We start from the raw sequence: 15,124 nt of genomic DNA on the forward strand, positions 1-15,124 counted from the left end.
TTCCGCAGAAATTGTTTTTGATGTTGATTTTGAAAAAAAAATTGTTGAAAATTTTTGAAAATGTTTTCCCGGAAGAGTTTTTGCAGAGATTCCCGAGAAACTCCCGCAAGAATTCACGTTGCGATTTACTTCGAAGTTAATTTAGCTATGATCACAAGAATTTCTGTGAAAAATCCTGAAAACTTAACAACAGATTTTTCGGAAGTTTTCCAGCAGGAAGTCACCAACCAATTTCTGTTAGAATTTCCCAAGCTTTAACCAAGAATATTCAAAAGCTTTATATACCAACGTTTGAAAGTTACACAAAATTCAGTAGCTATTTACCTATTCACATCAACAAATAAATCAAATTTTAAATTGAAATATTTAGACTTAAAACAGTGACAATTTTTGGAATTCTAATGGAGAAATTTCAAAAATTTTCGTTGAAATCTTAGAATAAGAAACGCATTTTCTTTTGTCGTGAGCGAGGAGACAGAATTTTGTAACAATTCATCGCCATGAACGCGAATTAATAAAATTGTCACGCAAACGCTCTCTAATTAGTTGATTGTACTACATTTTCAAAATGATTCTATTGCGAAAAACTCTTTAGTAAGTATATTAGTGGTTCTGAAAAGATCCATTCACAATGTTAGATGTAAATTTCCTCTTGAGCGGTTCAGCTGGGAGTTTATGATTGTTTAAAACAGTGATCCCCAAAGTGCGGCCCGCGGGCCGCATGCGGCCCTCGAAGCCATTTCCTGCGGCCCGCGAAGGATTTCAGAATATACACTACATGTGGCCCGTTTATATGCATAAGTAGCGCTTTTCATCATACTCAGTTTTTTGTTATACTCAGGGAATCTGTCAAGTTCACAACATTACGATGTATAAGCACCATCATGATTAATTAAATTTGTCAGTTCATAGATGTTACATAGACCAACAGCAAACAACTTCGATGGTATTGCCCCGGGCTATGAAAATAACAAATTCGTCAATTTTTTCGCAGATTCCAATGGTCAAAAACGGTCAAACTGTTGTCATATCAGGGTTTGGCAAAATTTAAATTTCGTTTATTTTTAACTTAAGAAAGCAAGCTGAAGATTAACGTACTTTACGCTACCGTCGTGCATGGCTTTTTTTTGACTGCGGGAACTACTTTGGATCTTTGATTTTCTAAAAAAAACTAAACGGAAAAAATAGCAAATTTGAAACAGAAAGTTGCCATCCAACCCATCAACACTGTGATAATGACAATTTGAGAGTAATTTACTTTACAATTTTTGTTTGGAAATGTCTAAAATAGCCTTCGATCTATCAAAAGAACCCTCGATCGATGGTACCTAAAATATTTAACAAAGTCAAGAATTTCCCAAGCTCCAATTAGTTGACGAATAGAAGGTATCTGAAAAAATCAATTGAACGGAAATCTGGAAACAAGGCACATAGTGCGGAAATCAGATTTATTCGATTTCTATTCAAAACTGCTGGTAAGTTTACTTGGCTTTGAAACATGTTTATCGTTATTTGATACGACAAACTATGATCAATGGAGGCTCGAAATCTCAATTTTTATCTATTCGTTCAATGACACAGAATTGGGAGATTCAATATTTTGACTGCTTAAATAGGAAATAAAACTATCAGTTTATTTATTTCATGCATTTACGCGCATACATTTAGCATATTTAAAGTCCTTGAACGGATAGAATGAGGTTAAGGAATCGTTACTGTTATGTGTAGTGAACAATAATCCTTCAACAAAAATTCAAAATCTTAGAATCGGACGGCATATGATCATTTGGGAAAGAAGATTAATATATGTTATGCAAACTAAACTGAAAACATGTTGTTGCGAAAAGATTTTTATCGTCTTTAGTATTAACTGCGGTGATAAAACCCGTTGAATAAAATGTTTTTACAAGTATGTTATTTAAAGAAGATTCATCGCAACAAATTTTATTGAAATGTGAAATAGATATTCAAAGTAATTTATTAAGCAGTAAAAATCTACATGAAATGAAAAACAAATCATGCAAATGTACTGTGGCCCGCTTCAACAGTTCGAAATTGCTATGCGGCCCTTGATAGTAAGCATGCTGGAGACCACTGGTTTAAAACATTATGAATCGATGTCTGCAGGAATACCAAACGCTTAACCGCTGCTGCCATCGGCCGAGAAAACTTGATCAGTAGTGTTGTCGTCGACACTCTATCGTCACACACCGCCGTGCCGCGCTTACTGTTGGCTTCTCGACAATGCCGGGCTGAAAATGCCGATGATGCTGACCTGAGAATGCTGACGATTCTGCCTTGCTCTTAAAAAGGCTTTAGGTTTGCGAATGCGTGGCTGAGACGATGATGCAACCGTTCAAAAATTCCGACGATGCGATGCTGTTATTGCTTTGCCTGTTTCGGTCAGATTGAGAGGAAAAATTCGCGCTGCGCTATTTTATGCCTTCTTAGCAGACCTAGCGTGAGCTCATTCGTTGACGTCTGCACCAATCAGAACGTGGCAATGGAATGATGCAAGAATGATGCGGTACTCATATTTATAGGTTTTCGTGAATTCAATGTTTTGCTTTGAAAACAGTTTTAGGCCTATTGAAACAAGGTTTCGGATATTATCAAGCATTAATATGAAAGGCATACTTGAAAGCTGTCGATTGAGGGGTTAACTGCAGAAATCTGTTCACTAGGGTAAAAGCTATTAACGTTTGAAATCTTTCAACACAGCGTAACGCGGCCGATTTAGAAATTTTGAAATGACACCCGGTATAGTAAAGAGAGACGTAAGTCCTACGTCAAAACAAAAATCGTTTACTGTATAACTAGCAGATAAACAGAATTTCTTGAAAGAGCATTGATGGGAGACTCTAGAAGCAGTGTTGGTAAAATCATATTCGAAACTCAATCATAGAGTAATCACGCGTAAGCAAACTCGCTTGCACAGGAAATAATCACACTTGTCTTTTTATGCAAAATTGCATCGTTTAGCCAATTTGAAAAACAATCATTTCGATCAACCAAGCGTTCAAAATTTGATTTGAGATTTTTAGTTTTTTCCAACATTGCACTGAAGAAAGCTTTGGAAGAATTCAATAAATATCTGAGCACATATGAATTAATAAACCAATGCAGATGTCGTAAATATAGAATACGTGGAGAAATCTATTTGGCTGTAGGTTGTGCTCAAGGAAGAAAAATAGTTTCGCTATAATGCCACAAGTCATTCGTGGCGTATTTTATGTAAAGTAAATCCAACGCTTCCGATCCGGCAGGTACGAGACGGCGTGGAGCGCAGCGAGCGAGATGGGCAGACCAGGTGCAAAACGACTTGGCGAGCGTGGGGCGTATCCGACCGAGGATGGAGAGATGCGGCCTCGAACCGTGCATTGTGGCGTCAAATTGTTGATTCAGTGTTATCTGTTTAGATGTTAACTGAATAAATGAAATGAAATGAAATGAATGAATGAAATCCAATGCATTAAACAAAGAAGTTCACGCAAAAATCATGCAATGATGAAAATTACAAGTCGAATCATGGAAAATTCTCTGGGTAATAGTTCTCGTGGGTGTTGATTTGGATATTACAAGAGATTTGCGAATTTGATTTTTCCAACACTGCTTGCTTGTGGGAAAAATGTCCAAAAACAAAAAAAAAGTTTCCACTATTTTAATCAACAACCGGTTGTAGTGCCACCAATCGTTAGAAACATTTTCATAGTGATTACGCTTACCGATAAATAATTGGAATCTTATCTTAGAGCAAATAAGTAGGGAACTGTCTATCAATAGCAAACAATGGTTAATAAAAGATGTTACATAAGAAAATGTAAAAAGCAAAAATATGAAAGTATAATCTCGTTAGCTAATGGAGCTGGGTACTAGAACACTGGACTCTATTTGTCAGGTCGATTTATTGAACGATAAATGTTAAGTACTGTAATCTGGAGTCAAAATGATCGGCTGGATAAAATGGATTACTCTGGTGTCAAGTTGCATTCACCTTCGGCAACTCGTAATATTGTAACTGTGATTGTTCAACATTTTTCTTAGATAAATTATGATTCTTTTTTTCATCATGATCGGACTAAACTTGCAAATAAAATAAATAATGTATTGTCAACATCGTATTGATTTTGCATATTATTTTAATCCATTTTTTTATATTTTATGACGAAATAATTATTGATTTCTTGTTATGTCTTGTTGGTCTTTAGATAATAAATATATAGTAAAATAATAAATTGAAAGACTTACAAAACCCACCTATCATAAAAGGAGTTTAGTACTATTTCATTCAATTCCACCACGTTTTCTACAGATACGTATTTCGACCTCAACTGTACGGTCGTCTTCAGTGTCTCGTACTTGACTCGACTTAATCTTGACGTGACTGAAGAACAAGGTCTTTTGAATAACAACAATATCAAACTACCTAGACCTAAAATATCGCAAAGTCAACAATTCTCGCAATACCTCATTAATGATGGTAAGAAAAAAACAATAATACAACACTTCATGTAAAATAATATGTACGTCCCACTGACTGCAGTACTGACAAACTGCTGATTGATTGGTTTTCGATCGGGTCTTGTTCAACAACTGACAAATATGTACACCATCAATGCGTCAATGCGCGATGCCACAAACAATGTGATTCACACGCCGCGCCGCTCTTTAATTCTCAGTATCACGAAAAATGCTTACGAAGCCCGTACGTAGCTCAATGCGCGTACCGTACGATTTCGTAGATTTCAAAACCCGTTCGATATTTTACGGTCCCTCTTTGTGATGACGATCGAGGAGCCGGATTTGCTGAGAAGGAATTTCCTACCGAACGCGGTCCAAGGTTCACTTCTTAACGACAATGACCAAACCTAGCACACGCATTCAGTATAAATCATTGTCACTCTAACTGTCAAGTACCAGCCGGTATTACTGCTATCTGGCCTCTCGCAACCGATTATTGATAAGAGCGTTCATCGATTACTTATGCGAAGGTATTTGCTCTCCATGCAACCACGGCCAAGTTTCACATTCATGCTTTGCTTGCCTTCTGGGAGGTTCAGTTGGGCATAAATTGCGTACCTGTTGCAAAAAAAAAACAGGTTTCCTGTAAAAATACATTTTTCGCACGGCACTGCGTAGTTGCATCATGTTCGGGCATGAGTTCATTTATCTTTCTGATTTTACTATTAACATGGTCTACGATGTAGACTCAATATCGGAATCGTTCCTCAAAATACTTATTATTTGCGAATAATCAAACCTTGTCGCTCAATACACATCATTGCGAATCGAAAGGCAATTACAAAAAAAATCACGCCACCTTTTCGGTTTTAGGCGAAGAAATGTACGAGACGGGACAAGATACCTGATGAAGGAAGAGACGCGGCCGGACCGAACGATGCCGGTGATGGCCCCACATGAAAGTGTGGATCGCGGGAAAGACCGTGAATCGCAAGTTTAGTCTCTCTCTCAAATGCAAACACACAGCGATGACGGTTGCGAATCAACAAAAACGAATCGCCGTACAACGTGATACCTCTGACGACGTTTGCGTTCAACGTACTACTGACGTAGTGACGTACCTACTGTTGGTGGAGTTGTAGTTTATGCTTGGTAGAACCGGCTTAACTCTTAAGTTCAAAATGGCAATAGTGGCTCTCGCAGTTGCTCAGCGTTCTCCTCAACTCAGTCATCGATGTAAAAAGCAAATCGAACCAACGTCAAACATGACTAACACGAAAACACACACATTTCCCGATGGAGAGAGGATTCTGAACAGTTACTGGTTGCAACGGTTTTGCCGTGGATTCAACATAAGACGGTTCGACTGTTACAGTTTGTGTTTCCTTTCTCGAGATATTCGCTTGGAACTCGACGTGCAGCCCAAGTAGCGTGCAGTACTGAATGATGTTGCCGGACTGGGAGATACTTCGTTCGATGGATTGTTACGGCAGTGGCGAATGAAATGCATCGCATTCACTCACGGTGTGGCCTACAGTAAAATTACTCTCGGTTGTCTATCCAGCGGAGTTGATTAGCTGGGTACACCAAGTGCACCAGATGGTTACATCTGGAGATAATGGGTTGCAAGTAGTTTTTTCTTCTTCTTGTTTTAGACGTAATGGGATTTCACGCCGTTTCCTTCCTGTGATTAGACGATGCAACAAGCTATAGAGTTCATACATTGAATTGTAAGCTTTAAACAAACATGAGTAAGTGTATTTTATGAAACAAATAAAACCTGTTTTTATCTGACTAGAAGGAATTTCGCTATTCTCATAGGTTGCCAAAGAACAAACATCTATGCATTTTGACATGTATGTTCCTTTTACAGTTTATTTTTTGTTTTTATTTTTTACTGCCCAAACCTGCCATTTTCAACCTGTGATTGATAATCCATTTAGAACCTACACACTTTTTCGCTGAAATATTTGTCGAAGTTGCTGAAAATCAGCAAATAATTTGCCGAAAACCAGCTAACAAACCTCATTTTTGACGGGATATCAGTTTTTTATTTTGCATACGGCTGTGCAGATTTTGCCGAACTGCAGAAATAAAAACTGAGTGTGTATACATAGGCGTAGGTAATTTGATATTTAATAACTTTTGTTCTCGCTTTTCACGAACATTTTTTATGGAAACATCCAAGTAACAAAATTCAAATTCCATTCGGATCAGTTCGATGAATTGAGATGATGATATGTGTATTTGTGTGTCTGTATGTCTGTATAGACATTATGCTATTTCGCAATCTTTCTGTGTAATTAGTCTTAACCGATTTTAACACGATGAGCTGCTATGAAGGGGAAAGAAGACAAGCTCGGTGGTCTAGTGGCTACCGCTTCTGCCTTGTAAGCAACAGGTCGTGGGTTCAATTCCAGGCAAGGATGTTATCGATCATTTAGTAATCTGCCTTCGATCATTTAGTAGTTTTTCAATAACTCATTCCAGAGGCTAAATTTTAATTTCGTATAATATAATTAAAATATGCAATGATTTAGTCTGCGTTACTGCTACTAGCGCTATAGCTCCGTTATTAGTGAAATTCAAACAACGAACTGTCAGGCAGAGTTGTAGATAAACCGTTGCACTAAAAGTCCACCATACAACACATTATAAAATTTAGCCTCTGGAAAAAGTTTTTGAAAAACTATTAAATGATCGAAGGTAGATTACTAAATGATCGATAACATCCTTGGTACGCACCATTTTTCATTTGAAAACTCAAAATGTGTGATGATTTCCCACGAGCGTTGTCCGGGTCTAGTGTCCGTAGAGAACTAATGGTCTAGCGTTTTGCACATGCACAATTTGGTACGACGGTTAACTCTATCCGATGGGGGCCCACACACGCTCTGACGTGTTGTAGAACTTTGGCTCCGCCCCAGGAAATATGGTTCTGTCGGAGTTAGGTCGGAGCGTCTGTAGGCAAGTTGTACGACTGTTGGACAGACGGTCTCATAGCTGAAAAGTTGATCGGATGCAATCAAAACAGTTTGATTTTGCTTGTGGTGAGCGGAGTCAAATGTTGTTCAACCACGTTGCATTGTGTGTAGTCTTATTGTACAACACTGTTGCCTTAAACTCTTCTGGTTTCTACTTTCAATAACCAAGAGCAGAAACTGACACTTTGCCTACTATTAGATAAATACAAAAATAAGACAAATAAGACAAAAACCATACAAGATAAATAAGACAAATACAGAAATATAACAAATAAGACAAATAAGACAAAAAACGAGCAATGGGTAAGGTTTTCAACATAACCGCGAGTAGACGTAGGACTTGTATAAACGTAGCGTATTTACATTTAACTTCTAATTTTTGGATCTATGGAGTTTGATTATAGTATTGATATTGGAAACGACAACTTCCATGCTGTGTAGAAATATTAGCAATTTGTTTATTCAAAACTGCTGGAAATAAAACTAATAGGGGGAAAGACGGCTTTGGCAGGTTTTGTTCTATTATTGTCAGGGGGGTTTTTGTCGACCAAATTTTAAGAAATTTGGCCTCAATATTCTTTGATATGCAAAGAATGTTTAGGCCAAATTTGAGCATAATCAGTCAAAAAACCCCCCTGACAATAAAAGAACAAAACCTGCCAAAGCCGTCATTCCCCCTAATTAAATACATAATTAGAATTGCTTTGTTTCTAACTTTTAAGCCCTTATTTACTCAAGCGAATGTAGGGCACTCATAGATTTCTTATTGATGATAGTATTTGAAATTTAAATATTATATTTATAAAATTTTCAAACTTGGGCAAAATGTGCTATTTTGGGGGAACTATCCCGTTTTCCAAACAAAGAAATACAGCACCAATTTCGTTGCTTTTCTTTGCTAACATGCGTGCTTACTGCTGAAAAAATCACAATAATAAGAACAAGTCAACGAGCAGTAACCCTACTAAAATAGAGGAGGTACTGATAATACATCAACGAAAAATTATTTAATGTTTTGATTCCAAACTCCAAGTCTACGGCAAATTTAATAACACAATTTCTCAGAACATGAAAAACAAAGAATAAGATAAACTTTATTTAAATATTCTTCTGGAAATTATTTTTTGCGGAATTGTTTTTAAAGATTTACTATAATACAGCGAAATTAACGAAAGCGATATTAACACTATTGCTGATTGTGCATCTTTAATTGCTAATGCCTTCTGCAAATAAATGAAAGTAATTATTTTAATCAAATTTTTATTTTCATCAGTGTAGTTGATTTTTTTGAACCATGTTTTAATGTACATGTCATTTAGTACCAAGCACAACTTAACATATGGTCATATGACATGACTCATGACTCGTACCTATTCCGGGATCATGTGGATTATGAAACCAATCACTTTTCGTGGATGAGCCATCATCGGCCTCTAGCCGTGAACTCCGAGCGATGCGATGGGCGATTGCATCCATAGCAACCGACACCACTGCATCCGACCATCATCAAGCACAGAATAACAAAAAAATGCGCCCACTTCTTTCATCCATATTCGCAGACCCACCGGCAGTTCTACTGCTGGTGACTGCATGCTGTCGCTGTGAAGGTAAACAGCGAACGAACGAACGAACGAAAAATGCGCGAGCAAAAAGCACGTCAGTACGCGCTGCTGTCACAAATTGTTATGACTCGCACACGGTAGTAGTAGTAGTAAAATTCTTCTTTATTTAATCATTTTCTGTTCTACAATTATTATTTTTCTACATGTACAGTGCTCGGCCGGCTTGACCCTCCAACTTCAATTTTAAATTTTCATGTTTATATTGTTATTTAAGTGTTAATATGATATATCATGACGGCCTTTAGGAGGCGCTGGTGTGTTTTTTAAAATTTGATAACCTAACTACTATGTACGCTAATATTTACATTAAAAAATTGATAACCTAGATTGAAACTATCGCCCTAATTGGAGCCTGATCCGAATGCAAGCAACGGACCCTAAACTTTTCTTTACACTCACCAAAGCGTTCATGTAAGGTTTTTATCCCGGCCAGACGGTGGACCTCGGATGTTCTTGTCCTGGGAGGGGTGTTGAGGATCATCCTCAGGAATTTGTTTTGGACCCGTTGAAGTTTGAGGTGGTGGGTTTTAGCGCAGCTCTCCCAGACGGCATGCCATATTCGATCACAGGGAGGATGATTTGCTTGTAGACAGCAAGCTTATTTTTCAGGGACAATGACGACCGGCGGTTGATCAAAGAGTACAGTAGTTTCAACAAGACGTTACACTTTGTCACCGTTTTGTCAACCTGTTGCCTGAAAATAAGCTTGCTGTCGAGGGTCAAGCCAAGGTAGCCTCATTGGCCCATTCCACAGTCGTGCCATTGAGGATGATTTTACAGTCCCCAGGCGGAACAAGTTTAGGGGATTTGGAGTGGGGGAAAATGATGACCTGGGTCTTCGCCGCGTTGGTACAGATCTTCCAGCTGGTGAGGTACTCTGTCAGGGCATCCAGGCCTCGTTGGAGTTTTGCCACTAGCGCTCTGATCACTCTACCGTTGTAGACGATGGATGTGTCATCTGCGAACAGAGACAGAATGCCGCCTTCTGGAGGTTCTGGCATGTCGGAGGTGAACAGATTGAAAAGCAGGGACCCGAGGATACTGCCCTGGGGGACGCCTGCGACGATGTTGTGCGCATTGGAACTCGCTCCGCTGATTGAGACCCGGAATGTCCTTGCCGACAGGTAATTGTTGATGATTTTCACCAGGTAGCTGGGAAGATTGTAGCGTTGTAGTTTGTACACCAGGCCATCATGCCATACATTGTCAAATGCCTTCTCGACATCGAGTAAGGCCATGGCGGATGTTTTCGAGACAAACTTGTTCCGTCTGAGGACGTTGGTAACTCGGGTCAGTTGGTGTACAGTTGACCGACCGCGTCGGAAACCAAACTGTTCCTCGAGCAAGATGTTGAGATTTTCGGCAGACTCAAGTAACCGATGATGAATAGCTTTTTCGAATAGCTTGGATAACCCTGAGAGAAGGCTGATGGGTCGATAACTTTTGGGGGAGGAAGGATCCTTCCCAGGCTTCCGGAGACTCGCACACGGTAGGCACGGGTTAGGGACAAAAGGTCGAAAGACAAAACGTCGAAAGGACAAAAGGTCGAAAGACAAAACGTCGAAAGACAAAAGGTCGAACGGACAAATGGTCGAAAAGGACAAAAGGTCGAAAGGGACAAAAGGTCGAAAGGACAAAACGTCGAACGGAACAAAACGTCGAACAGGGCAACGAAAGGTCGAAAGGACAAAACGTCGAACGGGACATAAGTTTGAAATTGACAAGAAACTGAAACGGAGAGAATCAATCTCGCACCAGAGTTGGCCTACACAGTTAGCAAAAACTCTGCTCTTTTGTTTTTACAATTTTTAACAATTAAATAAAATTCATTCAATAAGTACCACTAATAGATGGATGTTTGAGTTTTCTAAATGTCACTTCGATCAAATAAACCGGCGTGTACTGTACGCCGGTGCATTTTCAATGCGTGCGCCTGCGTGGTATAGGACAACTCTGTCTCGCGAAATACAAGCTTTATTCATTTGTTATTAACAATCTTTTTTTATCTATTTCAGAACTATGTAGATATTCATAATATTGTCTTATAGTAATAACTCCTTCTTAGAAAATTGCTCATTTTTCAACTTTGATTGATTAGATGAGGGCGTTATTTTAGCTTAAAGTTAAATGCATTTCATAAATTCTTTTGGAATACACCCAAATTGTTATTAACTTGTTCTTGATAGACCTTTTGTCCCTTTCGACCTTTTGTCCTTTTCGACCTTTTGTCCCGTTCGACCTTCTGTGCCTTTCGACCTTCTGTCCCTTTCGACGTTTTGTCTTTTCGACCTTTTGTCCTTTCGACCTTTTGTCTTTTCGACCTTTTGTCTTTCGACCTTTTGTCCTTTCGACCTTTTGTCATAGATTCGTAGGCACTGCTTCTTTTATACACAAAGAAAATCTTCCGGTAGACCCGAAGGCCCATGACATACCGCATTCTGATGTCCGTGTTAGAAATGCACGGGATTGTTTACATATACAATTTTTACTGCTTTTGACAAGAATTGAAATTTTCAATAGCTCATCGTTAATAATCTTAAGTTTCAATGAAATTGGCAAAATGCTGGAGAGTGTCCGAGTCGATTGATATATAAATCTTAAAAATCCATCGAAAGATAAAGGCGCTAGTAGCGTTCAAAATCTTCCCTTCCAGCGTAACGCTCTTGATTTCCAAAAATCTAAATGACACCCAGTATAGTAAAGAAAGTCCTACGTCAAAATCGATTCATAGCATTCCGATTTGGGATATTGTTAATTGGCCACGAAAATCTTGAAAATCTGCTACTTGCGTATAACATTTTATCTCTAGAAGATTGAATTTGGCACAAAAGTACTATTTTTAAAGCGAAAGGTATTGAAAGCTTTAATATTAAACTCTTTAGTAAGTATCAGTGGCTCTCAGAAGAACCGTTTGCTTTGATGGCATACATTTTCTATCTCCATCTGTTGCGTCATGTTGCAGTGGACTGTGAAACTGAAACTGGGTGCTCTGGGGTGTGCGACGTGTGCTGGTTCCCCAATGGAACCAGCGGGATGCAAACTGCCTTAATGCAGCGACCGACGAACCAGTGATGAATGCCAACCAATTGCGAAAATTATAAACAACTCTCTTGGCCTTAATAAGGGCCGGAAATTAATTCTTTCAAAAGCAACTGGCTGACCGTGGGAGTTTCTTGCTCGAAACCAAAACACACACAAACGATTTCATCTAGAACACCGCCGTAAAAGCGACGAATTCCAACCTATTGCGAAAATTATAACTAACTCTCTTCGCCCTGATAAGGGCCGGAAATTAACTCTTTCAGAGGAAACTTGTTGACCAAGGGAGATTCTGGCAGGAAACCATTCTAGAACGTTGTAACTTTTTCTCTTTTTCTCTCTTCACCTTTCTCTGCTCAACACTGATGCCGGCCGGTCTCGGCTCAATACTGATGCCGGCCGGTCTCGGCTCAATACTGATGCCGGCCGGTCTCGGCTCGTTTCTGCTGCGGGTCTCTGCTCGGCACTGTTGCGGTGTGTGGTCTAGGCTGGGCTGCTTCTTCTGCTGCTGTGTTCCACTTGATGTTCGTCAAAAAACTGATTCATGGTGCTGGGTAGCACCCCGGTTTTATTCATCGTTGATGATGATAATATCCCGTTGGAAGTTCTGAACAGAATGAGAAGGAAAAATTGCGTCACCCTCTTTTATGGCTTATTTTGGTGCGCAGTTGCAGCTTATCCGCTAGCGTCTGCACCCATCAGAATCAAGCGAACAAATGACGCGAGGAACAAGCGGCACCCATATTTATAGGTTTCAGTGCAGTCAATGTTTTGCTTCGAAAACAGTTTTAGGCCTATTGAAACAAGTTTTTCGGGTCATATCAAGTATGAATATGAAAGGCATACTTAAGATCTGTCGATTAAGGGGTTTTCCGAAGAGATCCGTTCACTGGGACAAACGCTATTATCAGTCAAAATCTTTCAACACAGCGTAACGCGGTCGATTTAGAAATATTGAAATGACACCCGGTATAGTGAAGAGAGACGTAAGTCCTACGTCAAAATACAATCGGAACTGATTTGGCGTAAACAATTTGTAAAAAAAGCTTTGCAAGGCCAATTCCTAAGAAGGCATTTCCTGGGAAAACCACGGTATGTATCACCCAAAATAAGTTTTCCTCTGTCAGATAAGGAAATTAGTTTTGGAGTAAAGCGATTGCATTCTACGGAATCCATTGAACAATGCTTGCTTACAAAATAAGTTATGCCCAAATAGCCCAAACAAGACAAATAAGACAAAAAAGACAAATAAGACAAATAAGACAAATAAGACAAATAAGACAAAAAGGACAAATAGGACAAATAAGACAAATAAGACTACTAAGACAACTAAGACAAATAAGATACCAACATTTGAAATAAGACAAATAAGACAAATAAGACAAATAAGACAAGTAAGACAAATAAGACAAATAAAAAATAGAAAATAAAACAAATAAGACAAATGAGACAAATGAGACAAAAAAGACAAAAAAGACAAAAAAGACAAAAAAGACAAATAATACAAATAAGACAAATAAGACTAATGAGACAAATAGGACAAATAAGACAAATAAGTCAAATAAGACAAATCAGACAAATAAGACAAATAAGACCAATAAGACAAATAAGACAATTAAGACAAATAAGATAAATAAAATAAATAAGACAAATCAGACAAATAATATAAAAAAGGCACTTAGAGGAATGTAATAAGTAACAAATGCTCTACGTGTTCCTACATCGAACTTCTCCTGGAAATCCTCCGAAAAAATTTTCAGGAGTTTTCCCGCAAATGGAAGTGTATCTAGGAAATCCTCCGCATTTTTTCCAGGAATTACTCTGGTAAGTACTCCCAGAGTTCCTCCATAAATTACTTCAAAAGGTGCTCCGGGAAATACTTCAAGAGTTTCTCCAGGAATTACTTTGAAAAATCCTACGAAAATATTTTCAAAAACTCCTTAGAACATCCCTTGGAAATTTCTTCAGAAATCCCACCGGAAAATCTTCCAGGGATTTCTCCGGCAACTCCTCTAAGTTTCTTGAGAAAGTCCGACGATAATTATTCCTGAAGTTCCCCCAGCAATTTATCCAGATATTAGAATTAGAACCATTGCGTCCATTAATTAGAAGATATTTTTTCATCAATTCCTGTGGAAATTCCGTCAGGTTAGCATTAGCATTAGCATTGTTAGCATTAGCATTGTTACGGTGTAATTCGTAGATTGGACACTAGTGATACTCATGTTTTACTTTTGAGATCCTTATCTAGAATGCTATCAGAAATCAAGAAGGGGAGTGGTCCTTGATTCCAGTCTTAAACAAAAATAACAAAAGCATGAGGATTACTACTCCTGGCCACGCCCATCTTCACCGTAACTAGGGAGAGGAAGGAAGTGTTGATGTAGTACTTACTTAACGAGAGGCCACCGACTTAGCGACACCCTCATAAGTACCACGGAGTTGGATAATGAGGAAGGTATTCGTTGGGTCAGGATTTGCCTGTAGCTGGCAGTGTAACCGTGGTAGATCTTACCCCGTAACACACCACGTAAAGGTGTCTACCCAGCAGTGGAAATTCCGTCAGGTTACACCAAAAATTCCACCACGCCTTTCCAAGACTTTCTTAAAAAATCTATGGGAAGGAAACTCCTTTGAGAAAAATGCTATAACAAAAGTTATATGGCATAGCTGAAGTTAGTGGAAAATAGTTTAATAGTTTAATTAGTTTTGCACAAAATTGATTATATCTGCTGTTTAATCGAACCATACACACTTAAATCATTTCACAGATTTCGGTGAATTTTCGTTCAATTCACCGAAATCTCAACAGCAGAGCTGTTCGGTAATTATTTCACCAAATTTTCTGCGATTTTTCCTTTGTTCAACTGTCAAAACCACCGAAAATCTGTAAAATTATTTACCGAACAGTTCTGCTGTTGAGATTTCGGTGAAATTTCACAGAAATCTGCGATTTATTTTACGTGTGTAAAGATGTTCAATCAAAGTTAATTAAATATTTTCCAGGTATTGGACCAC

At 38.5% G+C, this 15,124-nt stretch overlaps 1 protein-coding gene across 2 annotated transcripts in view; it reads left to right on the forward strand.

Annotated features, from left to right (window-relative positions):
• LOC134226208 (serine/threonine-protein kinase ULK2) overlaps positions 1-15,124 on the forward strand; it is a 150,958-nt gene that overhangs the window by 81,697 nt on the left and 54,137 nt on the right. The gene's annotated exons all lie outside the window — the stretch shown is intronic.

This window comes from Armigeres subalbatus, chromosome 3 (assembly GCF_024139115.2).
Source record: "Armigeres subalbatus isolate Guangzhou_Male chromosome 3, GZ_Asu_2, whole genome shotgun sequence".
Taxonomy (NCBI): domain Eukaryota; kingdom Metazoa; phylum Arthropoda; class Insecta; order Diptera; family Culicidae; genus Armigeres; species Armigeres subalbatus.